At 36.4% G+C, this 16596-nt stretch overlaps 1 protein-coding gene and 1 long non-coding RNA gene across 2 annotated transcripts in view; both read right to left on the minus strand.

The window, feature by feature from the left end:
* The window catches only part of LOC308635025 (transport and Golgi organization protein 1 homolog), a gene marked incomplete at its 3' end in the record, with an annotated part of 43687 nt that overhangs the window by 20118 nt on the left and 6973 nt on the right, over positions 1–16596 (minus strand). The gene's annotated exons all lie outside the window — the stretch shown is intronic.
* LOC308635110 lies at positions 150–15903 on the minus strand. Its single transcript, XR_014019136.1, has 3 exons — positions 15693–15903; positions 13812–13974; positions 150–258 (listed from the first exon to the last, which is right to left on the minus strand). It is a non-coding gene; the product is annotated as an uncharacterized lncRNA (long non-coding RNA).

Here is a 16596-nt window from a genome sequence, read left to right on the forward strand (position 1 = left end):
CATATAAAAAAGAATTTAATTTACAAAGTTCATTATTGTCATTAAAAATAACAATGCTACATAGAATATAATATTCTTTGGGAAGACATAAAACTGATAGTAAGAAAAAAGTATCAGTGTACATAACTGTTTAAAAATGAAGATTAAAAATAACATACCTCTATTGCATGATCAATATTCTTTTTTAGACAACTTCCAGGATGTACTACTGATTTCTGTACATCAGATTCTTTAATTACCACTGAATCAACAGAGAAGCTAAATATAAATGAAAAAGTATAAAAAAAATTAGTGTTATGTGTTTTATCCAAAGTTTCTACCATGCATAATGTGTACTGAGGCAGTGGGGAGACAAAAATGATAGTTCCCCCAGGGTTACAAGTATTGTAACTTAAAACATTTTTGACTAAGTTTTCCATTTAAAAGTAACAATGAATATTATGTCATTTAATGAATTTCAGTATAAATGTATGATAAAAAATTTATTATGTAAAAAAACATTTTTAGTAAGTCTTTTAAAAATAACATCTTAGATATGCTTATATAGCAACAGTGTACATAATATAATATACTATATACACTGATACTACACACTACTTATATACCTAAGATATATGATACATATTATTCATATTACATGGATATCTAAATTACACAGACACAAAACATATAATAATATAGATTATATTGGATTAAATATATTAAAAGAGCCAGGTACAGTGGTGCGTGCTTGCAACTCCAGAAATTTGGGAGGTTGAGGCAGGAGGATCAAAATTTCAGGACGAGCCTTAGCAATTTAGTGAGACTCTCTTTCAAAATAAAAAAAAAAAGGGTTGGAAATGCAGGAAGATGGCTGAATAAAGTATTTGCTTCCCTGACAGATCTGTGGAGTGAACCAAGAAAAGCAGAAAGGCCACTTTTCAACAAGTTGGGTGGGTGAATAGTCCAGAACTAGGAAGGACTTAACTGGAATTTAATACTGGATACTCAAAACAGATCATGGACTCAAGAGATCTTGTATAATAAATCTGTAAAATAGCTGGAAGTACAAACCAGAATATCCCTATGTGAATGTAGTAAAGCAATAAAGGAACTAAAGGAACCCCCATTCCTAGGAAAACGGAGGTGTTTTGCGGTATGGAGAGCTTAAGAGCTCAGAGATACTGCTCAAAAAACAAAAAAACAAACAAAAAACCTCAGTAAGCTGTGCTGCACAGCATCTGTGTACAGGAGGGAAGCCACCAGCTTTCTTGGCGTCATGCATGGAGGACAGCAGAAAGAACCATTGCGAAGCAGTGGCTGGGGGGCCTGCAGCTAGGTGAGTCAATTATTGGCAGACCAAAGTCTGGCCCCCAAAATGTGCAAGGCAATCCTATGCTGTGTGATAGAGAGTGTTCCAAAGTGAGAAAATCAAGAATGGAGTGATATTTACACAGGAGAATACTGATCAAGGAAACCCACCTGGCTTTCCCCTCCCCATCCAATCAGCTGCTTGCAGTACTGGATGGAAGAGAAGTGCCTGACTGTGAATTTGAAAGGACAGGCAAAGGAGAGATCAAGTTTGGAGACCAAATGACGACCAGGGTTCATGGGGTCTGCAGGCAAAGTAGTGGGCTAAGAACAGATTCCTACATCACATGTGTAGAACCTAAAGGAGGTTCCCAAGGTGCGGTCTTCCAATGTGGACAGACAATTGCTGAGCCTTGGAGGTGTGATGACTTAAAATCTTCAGACCAATAGGCACGCAGTGAAGAGATTGGAACGTACCTAAGCCTACACCTTGGCTCTAGTAGTTCCGCTTCCAGGACTAACCCTCTCACCCTAGCAACCCTAACTACCCTGAGGGTAGAGCTAGCATCAAACTCCAGACAACATACCTAACTGCTCAGAAGAGAAGCTGAGAAACTTTTGAACTGCCATGGAAAAAAGTGTTCAATTTTTCATCCAGATTCCTTTTTTTTTCTTCTCTCACATGTCTACCATTTTTGAAACCAAGTATTTTTCATGGATCAGTTTACTGAGGACTGGGATATCTGAATACTACATTACAGTTTTGTTGTTTATTATTTTCTTTTAAAAATTTTTTTACTATATATATATGTATATATATATATATATATATATATATATATATATTTCCCCTCTCATTTATCTGTCTCCTTGGATTCTCTTTCTCACTTTTCTCTTGCTAACACCCAACCTCTATTAAGTCCTCCCTTCATTCTTCCTATAATTTTTTAACTTCTATCTTTTCTGATCCTTCCTCATAAACATCACACCTTACATGACTTTTGTTCTCTCTTTGTCCACCAATGGAAACTGTAAACTTTTTTGCAAACTTACTGTTTATGTTGCAGACAATAATTGAACACATCATTTCAGTTTTATGGAACAAAACTGTGGATGCCTTAATAGGAGCTATTTGGTTTAAGGCTGTATATTGTTTGTATTGGGTGCAGTTATTATTTGTCTCTTCCTTAAAGGCGAGGTACTAGAAATCTTCAGGGACACTATGAATCTACAGGGTAGAAACTGTACTGCCTGAAATCCACACTGCTAGAAGGGCAGACATAAGAACAACATGAGAAAACAATGGAACAAAGTGGCCCAAACAAACCAAGATGATCCAATAATTAAACCCATAGACAACACAGTAAAAGAAATGTAGAAAAGGAGTTTAGAAAATACATATTAGACTGACCTGGTACATAAACAACGATATAGGGAATAAAATCAGAGATAAATTTGAGGAGGTAAAAGATCATTGCAGAGGCAGAGATTCTCAGAAAATGACAACAACAACAACAACAACCCCAGAAATCTTCAAAATGAAAAATCAATAAACCAACTAAAAATTCAATGGAAAGTATTATCAATAGACTACACCATTTGGAAGATAGAACCTCGGGCAATGAAGACAAAATATATAATTTTGAAAATAAAGTTGACTACACAGGGAAGATGGTAAGAAACCATGAACAGACCTTCCACGAATGATGAAATAACAAGAAAAGACCAAATTAAGATTTATCGGGATAGGTGAAGGCATAGAGATACAAACCAAAGGAATGCCCAATTTTTCAATGAAATAATATGAATAAATTTCCAAAATCTGAAGAATGAAATGGAAAATCAAATACAAGAGGACCTCAAATGTACAGATCACAACAGACCCACATCAAGACACATCATAAAGAAAAAGGTCAATTATAGAAAATAAGGATTGAATTTTAACGGCTATGAGAGAAAAAATATCAGATTATATATAGAGGGAAACTAATTAGGATCTCAGGTGATTTTTCAACCCAGACCCTCAAAGCCAGGAGGTCCTAGAATAATATATACCTAGTTCTGCAAGAAGATGGATGCCAACCAAGAATTCTATATCTAACAAAATAAAACTTCAGATTTAAAGATGAAATAAAAACCTTCCATAATAAACAAAAGAATTCACAACTAGAAAATCTGTGCTATAAAACATTATCAACAAAGTATTCCATGAAGATGGAAAAAAAAGTCAAAATCAGCAAAGGAAGGAGCCATACAAAAGGAATAATCAATCAAAGGAGAAATTAATTCAAAGTAAAAAGTAGAAATAAGCTAAAATGACTGGGAACACAAATCATATCTCAAAAATAACCTTGAATGTTAATGGTCTAAACTAATAAACCCAAAAGACATAGATTGGCAGATTGGATTAAAAAAAACAAAACCCCAAAATCTGTTGTCTCCCAGAGACTCACCTCATAAGCAAAGACATCCACAGAGTGAAAATGAAAGGACGGGAAAAAACGTATCACTCACATGGATTGAGTAAACAAGCAGGGGTTTCTATCCCCATGTCAGATAAAGTGTACTTCAAGCCAAAAGTTAATCAGAAGGGACAAAGAAGACATTTCATACTGCTTAAGGGAATTATACATCAACAAGACATAATACGTTAAATATTTATGCCCCAAACAATGGAGCATCTACATATATCAAACAAACCCTCCCTCAATTTCAAGAATTAAATAGACCATAATACAATAATACTGAGTGACTTTAACAAACCTTTCTCACTACTGGATAGATAGTCAAACAAAAACTAAACAAAAAAACTATAGAACTTAATAATATAATCAATAATTTATACTTAATAGACATATAAAGAGTATTACATCCATCAACAAATACATGTTCTTCTCAGCAGCACACAGACCCTTCTCTAAAATAGATGATACATCTTATGCCACAAAGCAACAATTATGAAATAAAAAAAGAGATAATACCCTGCATTCTATCAGATCATAATGGAATGAAATTAGAAATCATTGATACAATAAAAAATAAAAACTACTCCAACACCTAGAGACTAAATAATATGCTATTGACTAACCAATGGATAGAAGAAGAAATCAGGGATGAAATTTTTAAAATACTTACCAGAGATAAATGAGAACTGATACAACTTATCAAAATCTCTAGGACACTATTTAAGCTAAATTCATTAAAAGAATGGAAACTCAATGAGCAAATGACCTAACATAAGATCTCAAAGCCCTAGAAAAGAAAAACAAATCAACACCAAAAGCAGTAGAAGACAGGAAATAATTAAAATCAGAGCTGAAATAAATGAAATTGAAATAAATGGAACAATTAAAAAATTAACAAAACAAAAAGTTGGCTCTTTGAAAAAATAAATAAAATTGATAAACTCAATTGTGCTAATGAAGACAGAAAACTCAAATCACTAAAATTCATAGTCACCAAAAATATTACAACAGATACTGTTGAAATACAGTAGAGAATCAGAAGCTATTTTGAAAATTTATACTCCAATAAAAATGAAAATTTTAAAGACATCAACAAATTTCTAGAGACAAATGAGCTACCCAAATGGAATTAGGAGGACATACACAATTTAAACAGATCAATATCAAGCAATAAAATAGAAGAAGCCATCAAAAGCCAACCATTTAAGTAATGCCCAGGACGAAACAGATTCTTAACCAGTTCTACAAGACCTTTGATGAATTAACACCAATAAGCCTCAAACTATTTCATGAAACAGAAAAGGAGGGAACTCTTCCAAACTCATTCTATGAAGCTAGTATCACCTGATATCAAAATCAGACAAAAACACATTAAGGAAAGATAACTTCAGACCAATATCCCTAATGAACATAGATGCAAAAATTCTGTATACAATTCTGGCAACTCGCATATAAAAACATTAAAAATATAGTTCTTATGGTTTGGTTGTGAGGTATCCCCCAAAAGTTCACATAAGACAATGCAAGAAGATTCAGAGGAGAAATGACTAACCCAATCAGTGAATTAATCCCCTGATAGGAATTAAATGAAGTGGTAGGGTATGGCTGGAGGAGATGGGAATTGAGGGGATGGCTATGGAGTATACATTTTTTATCTGGAGAGTGGAGTCTCTGTATGGAGTATATATTTTGTATCTGGAGAGTGGAGTCGTCTCTGTCTCTCTGTTTCCTGATCACTATGTGAGCTCCTTCCCTCTGCCACACTCTTCTTCCAGATGTTCTGCCTTACCTCAAAGCCCAAGGGATGGAGCTGGCCTTCTATGGACTAAGGTGTCTAAACACCATGAGCCCTCAATAACACCATGAGCCCTTTTCCTCTCCTAAAATTGTTCTGGTCAGATCCTTTAGTAACAGAAATAAAAAAGCTGACTAAAACAATAGTGCACCATATTCAAGTGGGATTCAAGGTTGGTTCAACATACAGAAATAAATAAATGTAATTCACCACATTAATAGACTTCAAGAAGAATCATATGATCATTTCAATAGGAGCACAAAAAGCATTTGACAAAATAAAGCAGCCTTTCATGTTTAAAACACTAGAAAAACTAGAGATAATAGAAACATATCTCAACACTGTAAAAGCTACACATGCTAAACCTGTCGCGACCCCCTTGCCCGCAAGGAAGACGCAACAACAGGAATCTTCTTTCAGCCGTTTATTCAGGTCCTTGATATTTCTTCTTCTCCCCTCTCGGATGCCCCTCCCAGCCTTAATAAAGCATCTCAAGCGCCAATGCAAAGCTGCCACGTGGAGCTTTCTCATAGGGTGTTAAAAAACCATGCACCAACTCTCCCAAATAAGGAGTTGTTTGTTACAGACCACAGCGGAGCCAGCGCCATCTTGTAATGGCGACCACAGTCCGCAGAAACGGCTCACCACAGTTCCCCCTTTTGTTTTCTAAAAACAATACAGGCGAGAGTAGAGGTCCTATCCCACTGTGCAGAAGTGGCTGCATAGTATGGCTCAGCCCCAAGGAGGGCCCTTCCCCAGATCTGAGGCCATATCAGCCGACGCCTTTTTTCGTGGGACGGGGCGTGGACGCGTCTAACCCGCATGCAATAGGACATGCTCTCCTTGAGGTCCACTTCAAGGATCACTCAAGTGCAGTGCCTTGCCTCGCATCCTGTATCGTGACGATGGTGGACGAAGGGGGATAGCTGAGGCTGAACTGTGGCTGTATAGAAATACAACGATAAACAAGTTGGTAACACCCTAAAAGAAAGGCACGGGTCTTAAGGCGATAGAAAAGCACTAGTGTGGAAACCCATCTGCGTGCAATGGCAGTAAAGCCGGCAGAGTGCAAGGGCTTTCCAACACTAAGAGAATAACAAAGAAAGACATGTCGTTCCCAGTGCAATGTCCGTAAAACTTGGGGTGCAACGACCATGTCAAAGATTTACTGTTTATCGTGAGCATTGCGGGCCTTGAGGCATGAACCAGCATCGGCATTGGCCAAGCCCGTGCCACTGCCCACCACTGCATTGGTGTCGTCTGTGTCATCGGCACCAGCACCAGAGCCAGAGCACTCAGCAGGATGAAGATCCTCATCACGGGATTGCTGTGGTGCTTCTTGTTGCTGGGTAGCTGGCGTCAAGACTCTTCTTGTCAGGCGTTCAGGGACCCACAATGGTTCCGTGCGATCCTGGGGAAAAACACATACAGATCCTCGTGCCCATGTCAGCACGGGGTCGGGGCCGTTCCATTGGCCCGTAAGAACATCTTTCCACTTAACATAGCCAATCACAGAAGGCTGAGGGGACACATGTCTATCGGCCGCAGAGCGACCGTGAATATCCAAATTCAAAAAATTAATGGTAAAGAGAGCTAAGGACAGGCGTTCTTTAGGAGTATGTTCAGCACCTATTCCCCCTTTTTGCTTTTGTAAAATTTCCTTTAAGGTGCGATGAGCACGCTCAACAATGCCTTGTCCTTGAGGATTGTAAGGCAGACCATGAGTAAGTTGCACTCCCATAATAGAACAAAAAGATGTGAATTGTCTGCCAGTATAAGCAGGTCCATTATCAGTCTTAAGGGATGCAGGTGCACCCCACGCCTCCCAGGCCTCCAGGCAATGAGTAATGACATTACGTGCCTTTTCTCCTGATAAAGCAGAAGCATGAATAATTCCAGAGTACGTATTAAAAGGGAGCAGTGCGGCTACAGATAAGCTGTTGAAGCTGATTAAAGTAAGCAGATACATTATGGGCATCACTAATAGCTCCCACAGCCTCCAGGATTTTTAGTGCTTGCACTACATAGATGGAGTCCGAAATGAGATTAAAAGGAAAAGAACATTGTTTAAAAACAATTTGTAGTTCTACCCATTGTGGATTTCCAGGAGCAAATTGATGCTGGACAGGGGGAGAATCATTAATTACATAAGCTCCCATTCCAGACTTGGAACCATCAGTAAAAATGTTAACAGCCCCCGGAATTGGACTGGATGAAGTTACTTTAGGGAAAATGATAGGATGTTCTTTAACAAAATGGAGTAACGGATGAGAAGGGTAATGATTATCAATATCCCCTTGAAACGAGCAACATAGAATAGCCCAGTTATCTAGAGTAGCACACAAAACACTAAGTTGAGCTTTAGTATAGGGTATAATAAGAGAAGAAGGTGATTGCCCGAAAAATTGAATGCTTTGTTGAATCCCTTTAAGTGCTAATGCTGCAACAGCGTCAGGATAATATTCTAAGGATTTTCCTGGGGATACATGTGGGTGGATCCATAGCAAAGGTCCATCTTGCCATAGTACTCCAGTAGGCTGCCGCATAGTGGCAAGCACACATAACTGGAAAGGTTTATCATTCTGGAGCCTGCATAAAGTAGCATTTTGTATAGCTTCTTCCACTGTCACAAGGGCCGCTCTAGCCTCTTTGGTGAGGCTACGAGGGGAAGTAAGATCTGGATACAATCGTCTCTTCCCCTGCTTCACGCTTCGCACACCTCCATCCTCCCGAGATACCTCACTTCCTGCCGTCTCTGACCTCTCCTCATGTAATTGTTCTAAAACTTCCTGTCCTTTTGTCAGCGCGTCAGTGAGGCAACTACGGACTATTTTCCATAGGGGTATCACCCCGCCCTCTAATATGCCCTGCTCAGAAGCAAAGTCAAGATCTTTGCCTAATTTATCCCAACTAGGTATGGTAAGGCTGCCCGAAACTGCAAACCACGGTGCAGCAATATCTATCTTCTGTAAAAATCTCTGTAAAGTACGATGCTTCACTTCCAGGCCCTTGGAACGTAACAGGCCATCTAGGGCCAAGAGAAGCGGACTTGAAGATGCAGCACCCATGACACAACAACAAAAGAAACACAGAAAACAAAAGACACAGACGACAAAAGAAACACAAAAAACAAAAGTGAAAGTACACATTGCAGCTGCAATAAAATATGAGGCTCTCTCTTTCTTTGTAGAGGAGCTGACCCCGCTTTGGACGCGGGTCCCACTTACTGGGACTATCCCCGCTTTGGTCGCGGGTCCCACTTACCTGGGACTAACCGGTGCACCACCCCTGACGACTGAAAGTTCTGGTTCCCGGGTCTCGGCACCACTTGTCGCGACCCCCTTGCCCGCAAGGAAGACGCAACAACAGGAATCTTCTTTCAGCCGTTTATTCAGGTCCTTGATATTTCTTCTTCTCCCCTCTCGGATGCCCCTCCCAGCCTTAATAAAGCATCTCAAGCGCCAATGCGAAGCTGCCACGTGGAGCTTTCTCATAGGGTGTTAAAAAACCATGCACCAACTCTCCCAAATAAGGAGTTGTTTGTTACAGACCACAGCGGAGCCAGCGCCATCTTGTAATGGCGACCACAGTCCGCAGAAACGGCTCACCACATAAACCCAAGACCAAAATCATTCCAAATGGAGAAAAACTGAAGGCATTCCATCTAAGAACTGTAGTAAGACAAGAAAACCCTCTTTTTACCACTTTTATTCAATATAATCCTGGAAACTAGCCAGGGCAAGTAGACAGAAGAAAGAAATTAAAGGGATACAAATAGAAAAAGAACTCAAATTATTACTATTTGCCGACAATATGATTCTATATTTAGAAGACCTAAAAAATCCACCAGAAAACTTCTAGAATGAATGAAATTCAGCAAAGCAGCAGGACATAAAATTAACAACCATACATCAAATGCATGATACATCAAATCAGTGATAAAGCCACTGAAAAAGAAATTAGGAAAACTACCCCATTCACACTATAGTCAAAAAATAAAACAGAATATTTGGAATCAATCTAACAAAAGAGGTGAAAGACCTCTACAGTGAAAACCACAGAACACTAAAGAAAAAAATTGAAGACCTTAGAAGATGAAAATATCTCCCATGTTCTTGGATAGGCAGAATTAACATTGTCAAAATGGCCATACTACCAAAAGCATTATATAGATTTAATGAAATTCCTATTAAAATTCCAATGACATTCTTTGTAGAACTAGAAAAAGCAATCATGAAATTCATTTGGAAAAAAAGAGACCCAGAATAGCCAAAGCAATCCTTAGCAAGAAAAGTGAAGCAAGAGGCATCATGATACCAGAACTTAAATTATACTACAGAGCCATAACAACAATAACAACAACAACAAAAAAAATGGGATGACACTGGCACCAAAACTGACACATAGACCAATGATACAGAATAGAAGACACAGAGACAAACCCATATAAATACAGTTATCTCATACTAGACAAAGGTGCCAAAAATACTCACTGGAGAAAAGATAGCCTAAAAAATGGTGCTGGGAAAACTGAAAATCCACATGAAGCAAAATGAAATTAAACCTCTATCTCTAATCTTGCACAAAACTCAATTCAAAGTGGATCAAGGATTTAGGCACTAGAACAGAGACCATGCACTTAACAGAAGAAAAAGTAGGTCCAAACTCTACCATCTCAGCTTAGGAACTGACTTCCTTAACAAGACTTCTAGAGCACAAGAACTATAAGCAAGAATCAATAAAAAGATTCAAACTAAAATGGTTCTTCACATCAAACAATCAAGAACATGAAGAGAGAGCCTACAGAATGGGAGAAAACCTTTACCACATACACCCCAGAGCATTAATCTCCAGGATATATAAAAAACTCAAGAAACTTAACACCAGGGGCTAGGGTTGTGGTTCAGTGGTACAGCGCTTGCCTGGCATGTGCGAGGGACCTAGGGTTTGATTCTCAGCACCACATATAAATAAATTTAAAAAATAAAGGTTCGACAACTAAAAAAAAAAAATAAAAAACAATAAAAACACCAGAAAAACAAACCAATCAATAAATGGGCTAAGGAACTGAACAGACACTTCACAGAAGACATACAATCGATCAACAAATATGTGAAAATACGTTCAACATCTCTAGCAATTAGAGAAATGCAAATCAAAACTACAACGAGATTCCATCTCACTCCAGTTAGAATGGCAACTATCAAGAATATGAGCAACAGGCCTAGGGACATAGCTCAGTTGGTAGAGTGCTTGCCTCGAATGCACAAGGCCCTAGTTCAATACTCAGCACCACAAAAAAAAAAAAGAAAGAAAAAATATGCAACAATAAATGTTGGCAAGCATGTGGGGGTAAAGATACACTCATACATTGCTGGTGGGACTGCAAATTGGTGCAACTACTATAGAAAGCAGCATGGAGATTCCTAAGAAAACTTGGGATGGAACCACCATTTGACCCAGTTATCCCACTCCTAGGTTTATACTCAAAGGACTTTAAATCAGCATAATACAGTGATGCAGCCACATCATGTTTATAGCAGCTAAATTAACAATAGCTAAACTAGGGAACCAACCCAGGTGTCCTTCAACAGATGAATGGATAAAGAAAGTGTGATATATATCTCCCCAATGGAGTATTACTCAGCCTTAAAGAAGAATGAAATTATGGCATTTGGTGGCAAATGGATGGACCTGGAGAATATCATGCTAAGCTAAATAAGCCAATCCCAAAGAACCAAAGGCTGAATATTTTGTCTGATATGTGGATATTAATTCACAATGGGGTGGGGGGGATAGGGAAGAATAAACATACTTTGGATTAGACAACAGGCAATGAGGGGAGGGGAAGGGTTATGAGGGAAGAAAGGATAGTAGAATGAATCAGATATTATTACCCTAGGTGCATATATGATTACATCACATATTCTACATCATGTACAACCAAAGAATGAGAAGTTATACTTCATTTATGTATGATGTCAAAATGCATCCTACTGTCTTAGGTAACTAGTTAGAAGAAAAAAAAATTGCTAGAACTAAAAAAAAATAATTAGTTATTGAAACTACATATATAGAAATAATAGTTCATTAAATTTGATTTGTCTAACATTACCCAACTGGTATGTGGTAGATCTGAACATGAGTTATTTTAAATAAAAACAGTAGTTCTGAAAAAAAAGAAGAGGGTTGAGGATGTGGCTTGGTGATTAAGAGCCCCTGAATTCAATCCCTGATACTATATACACACACACACACACACACACACACACACACACACACAAACGTGTGTGCGCGCGCGCATGTATGTATGTATATAAAGATATATCTAAGATATATTACTGAGTTTAAAAAAGTTTGTAAATTCTCACTTGCATTAAAAACCTGTTTTAACATATATGTCTATATAAATAGGAAAATGTCTGAAAGAACACATATCAAAAGTAACAGTGATTGTTTATATTGGAAATGAAGTGTGGCAACAGTAAAGAGAAGATTCTTAACTTACAGTTAGTTTAATTTTAACTTACAATTAGTTTAATTTTAATTTTATCTACCCACATATCTTTTGGTATGTATGTCTGAATTCTGTATTGTTATGTAAGCATTCAATACTTTGTAAAAATGTTTTCTTAAAATGTCTAATCTTATACAATAAGGTAAGATTAGTATTTAGGAATCATGTGGATTTAGAATATATCAGTGACTTAAATAGACAAAGATAAGCTTAAATTCCTAAGCTGGGGTTGCGGCTCAGTGGTAAAGTACTTGCCTAGCGTGTATGAGGCACTGGGTTCAATTCTTAGCACTGCATGTAAATAAATAAATAAAATGACAACTAATAAAAATATTTTTTAAAAAGGCTTAAATTCCTTAATTGAAGACAAACAAAATGAAACAATACTTCCTCTAAATTTATATACATTTGGATATATAAAGTGCATACATACATTATTTATATATACACATACATGCACACACACAGTGATTATAATGTATGTGTACATATAAAACAAATAATTTTAAGAAAAAATGAAGTAGAAAAGTAAGACACAGACTCTTTGGGGACAATTTCAATTTATGTAAGAACATGACATCTAAGTAAAGATCCAAAAGGAGATGAGGGTGTGGGCATACAAATACCTGGAGAATAATCATTCTAGGTAGAAGAAAAAGCCAATGAATCCCTAAAGCAGAAGCGTACTGATATGTGATATATTTGAGGATCACAGTGGGGTTGTATGAGGTTTTTATTAATCTTTTAAAATTGTTTTTAGTTGTCAATGGACCTTTACTTTGTTTATTTATATGTGGTGCTGAGAATCAAACCCAGGGCCTCACACAAGCCAGGCAAGGGCTTTACCGCTGAGCTCCAACCCCAACCCCATGGGATTATATGGTTTGAGAATAGTAAGTGATAAGAAAGACAGTAGGAAATGAAAGTCAAAGATGTCATGGTCCTCAGGACCTAGTGAGACTGTAAAGAGCAGAAGAGGATTAGAGTAACATGATGTAACTGAAATTATAAAAGCAAAGGTTCTGGCGCTTGTGTTGACTATATAGAGAACAGACTGTAAACAGAAGTTGAGTAATCCAGGTGAAACACACAACAATGGCAGGGACCAGTGGAGCAGTAAGGAGTGGCACAGTTTTGATGTACTTTGAAGGTTAAAAAAAAAACCAAGATTTTTTCATAGAATGGCAGAGAGTTATGACAGAAAGGAGTCATGATGGATGAAGATGGCTACAGAAGGAGCAAATTTTAGAAGATCCTGATCCAAGAAAACATAAATAGTGGTAATTCAAGATCATTTCTTCTCTCCTCATAGATCAGGGTTCTATTTGGGACATGATGAATTTGAGCAATTAGACAATCAAATGGAGTATGTTCAAGTCATAGTGGAATGATCATACTTAGACTATTTAAGTATTCACCACATCAACATATCAAAGCCTAAGCATAGAATAAACAAGTAAATGTCTACTACCTGACTTATTTTAATTCAGAAAATAGATTAATAATAACATCTTTATAAGAGTATAAGTAAAATTCCTATAATAAAATGTCTTTGGTTTATACCAACATTTATTTCACACATTTCAATGTTACAGAATTATCTCCTGCTCTTATTTCTCAAAAATGTTACATCCTATCTCTTTGTTAAAGTTATATTTTATTCTTAAAATAACCATTCCAGATGATACTATCATTGTTACTAAGCTACAAATACCGCTGAATGAAGTTTTAAGTAAATAGATACCTTGGGTCCACCGTGGCCTCACTAATGGCTTGAAGCTTCTCCTGTAGAGAATAAATTTCTGCCCTATGATTTTCTTCAGTTTCTTTCAATTGTTGGCGCAAAAAGCATATGAAGTTTTCTAATTCTTGAATTTGTTCTTCAAGTTGTTTAATTTTTTTGGTATCTTACAGAGAAGATAACAGGAAGAGAAGACAATACACATTTCAATACAAACTTCTCAGTGAAATAACAATCATTTTATTTCAATGTATAAAAATATTTATTCTTTGAAAAATGTTTTGAGTGAAACTCAGGTTTTAATTTGACTCATTCTGACTGATGAAAACAAGAAAACAGTGTGATTCAATATCATTTCTCCTATCCTTATGGTATAGTATCTCTAAATTCAACAATTTTATATCATTAAAACAATTCAGAAACATGAAACAAAAGAGGTGTTAAAAAGGGACCAGAGGAGAGTAGTTCATACCTTTCACTTTCCTCTTTTATTTTTATTTCTAAAAAATGCTGATAGTTAATCACTAAACTAACTTTTTTGCCAATTAAATGAACCATTAGTTAACATGAAATTTGGGAAATAGTGGACAGACTACCTCAAGAAGATATCAATTAAAAAAATACAAACTTAAAATATTACTATATTCAAAGAACCCCTGAAGTGAAAAAGCATGGTATTATCTGATATGCTTGAAATTCTATTCTGTTCACCAAAGCAATTCCAATAATAAAACTCATTCCTAAAAGCAAAAGTAAAAGCCTAGAGATACCTTGAACACAAGAAGTCTAGTTAACTGGCCAAATATTCATGAAAGAAAAACATTAACTGTGACTAATTGTTTATGGTTCATTGTATGGTCCCTTAACATTGTTGCTTTCCATTATGCCATCTTGGTCTTTTAACTCACTCTCTAGTTTCCCAGGATAACTCATTCTTGTCCTTGACCTCTTGTCCTTGACATTCATGCTGATTATAAATCTTTGCCTCATACTTAAAATTTTTCTCCCAGGTTTCAGACTTCTATTTTCAACTAACTCCTATATATTTTTTCAAAGTCAGTAAGTATTCTATTCTTAACTCAATATATTTAAAACTGAATTTATTATTTTTTTCACAAATTGGTTCCTTTTTATGACTAGAACCATACTCTAGTTTCTTAAGCTAGAAACTTGGGTATCATCCTTAATTTCTGCTAACATTAACGACAAACTAAAACCTAACTCTAAGTGTTGAACTTAACTTTCTATCATACTCAATTCAATCTGGCTGGTCTTCCCATCAATAATTTCATCCTTTCCAACTGATCCTAATGGTATCACCTTAAAATAAAAATCTTATTGGTACTCCCACTATTTAAAATCCTGCTGTAGGTCTTATCACCAATAGCATAAAACATAAACATGTTTCATCAGGGTACATAAAACCTTTCCTGATCAAGCTCCTTCCAATCTCTCCAGTTTTTTCTAGCTAACACGACTGAATTCCCAGTTCTCCCAAATGGATGCAATCTTAGATAGAGCTCAATGCTTAAGACTCCATAGCCTTCCCCAAATTTCCAACCTAATTACTCTTGTCCATACCCTCATCCTAGTCATCTCCCCAGGAAAGACAAGACTCTTTTTTCTCCCTCCATTCATTATATTTCAGAAATTTTCAGTTTATTTTATATATGCTTTCCCAATAGATTATGATTTCCTATGGGAAAATGACTCAGTAATTTTAGTTTTCTCTAGCACTTGAATGAATATCCAATGATTATATGAACAAATAAGACTAGGGTTAGATACACAAGTCACCTTCCCCTGTGAGTTCTAAGGACAGAATTATGAAATGGTGGACTCTAAGTGATGCTTCATGGTAATTATAAGTCAGAAACTATTTACCTGTTTCTTGTGTTTTTACATTCTGTAGTTCTAACTGGTATATTTTCTGAAGTTCGTTGATCTTTTCCTCTTGAGTAGAAATAAGCTCCTCTTTAAGACTGCAAAGAGCTTTATCTTTTTCATTTTCCATATATTCACGAACCTGATCCACATGAGCTGAATAAACCACTGAAAGGCATATGCGCTGAGCTTACATCTGTAGCCTTAAATCATTCTGAAAGTGAATATATATTAGAAAAATTTAAAATAATTTACTATAAAATAATTTACTTTTTGCATATACTAAAACAAGAGGAGAAATAAATTATAGTTTAAAACTTCATAAGAGAACCAATGACATTTTTTTCTTCATTCTTCATTCAGTTATACTGAGCTACTTCTTTTTTCAAGGAGAGTAGTATCATTACCTCAATTTTATAGCAAATTTTGATATTTGGTATAGCTTATAATTTGTCCATATTGGAGAGTCTTTATTCTGACTGTCTGGGACTGCTCCCTACAGGAACAAGTTAATTTTCTGATTTAAAAAGTTTCTTTGAGGCTATGCAAGTTAATAACTGATTGACATTTGATAAGAAAAGCAATAATCCAAAAATCCAAAACAGATGGAGACCATATATATGCACTCAATTTGGGGAGCAATGCATATCTAGAAAAGGTCCTACATGAATATTCCTTACCTCAGAAACAGATCCAAGAAAGATACAAGATAATGATATTCACTTCTCTAGTTTACATTATGTATGACATCAAATTTTCTTTACCTGTTCATTCTTCTTCTTAAGCATGGTATTTTCTTTCTGAAGCTGACAGCATTCCAACTTCACCTTCCCTTCACGAAGCTTAGCTTCATTAAGGACAATTTGAAGCTAATGCAAAACACTACAGTTAGTGAATTAATTCC

Source organism: Spermophilus citellus, assembly GCF_964194105.1.
Source record: "Spermophilus citellus genome assembly, chromosome: 16".
Taxonomy (NCBI): domain Eukaryota; kingdom Metazoa; phylum Chordata; class Mammalia; order Rodentia; family Sciuridae; genus Spermophilus; species Spermophilus citellus.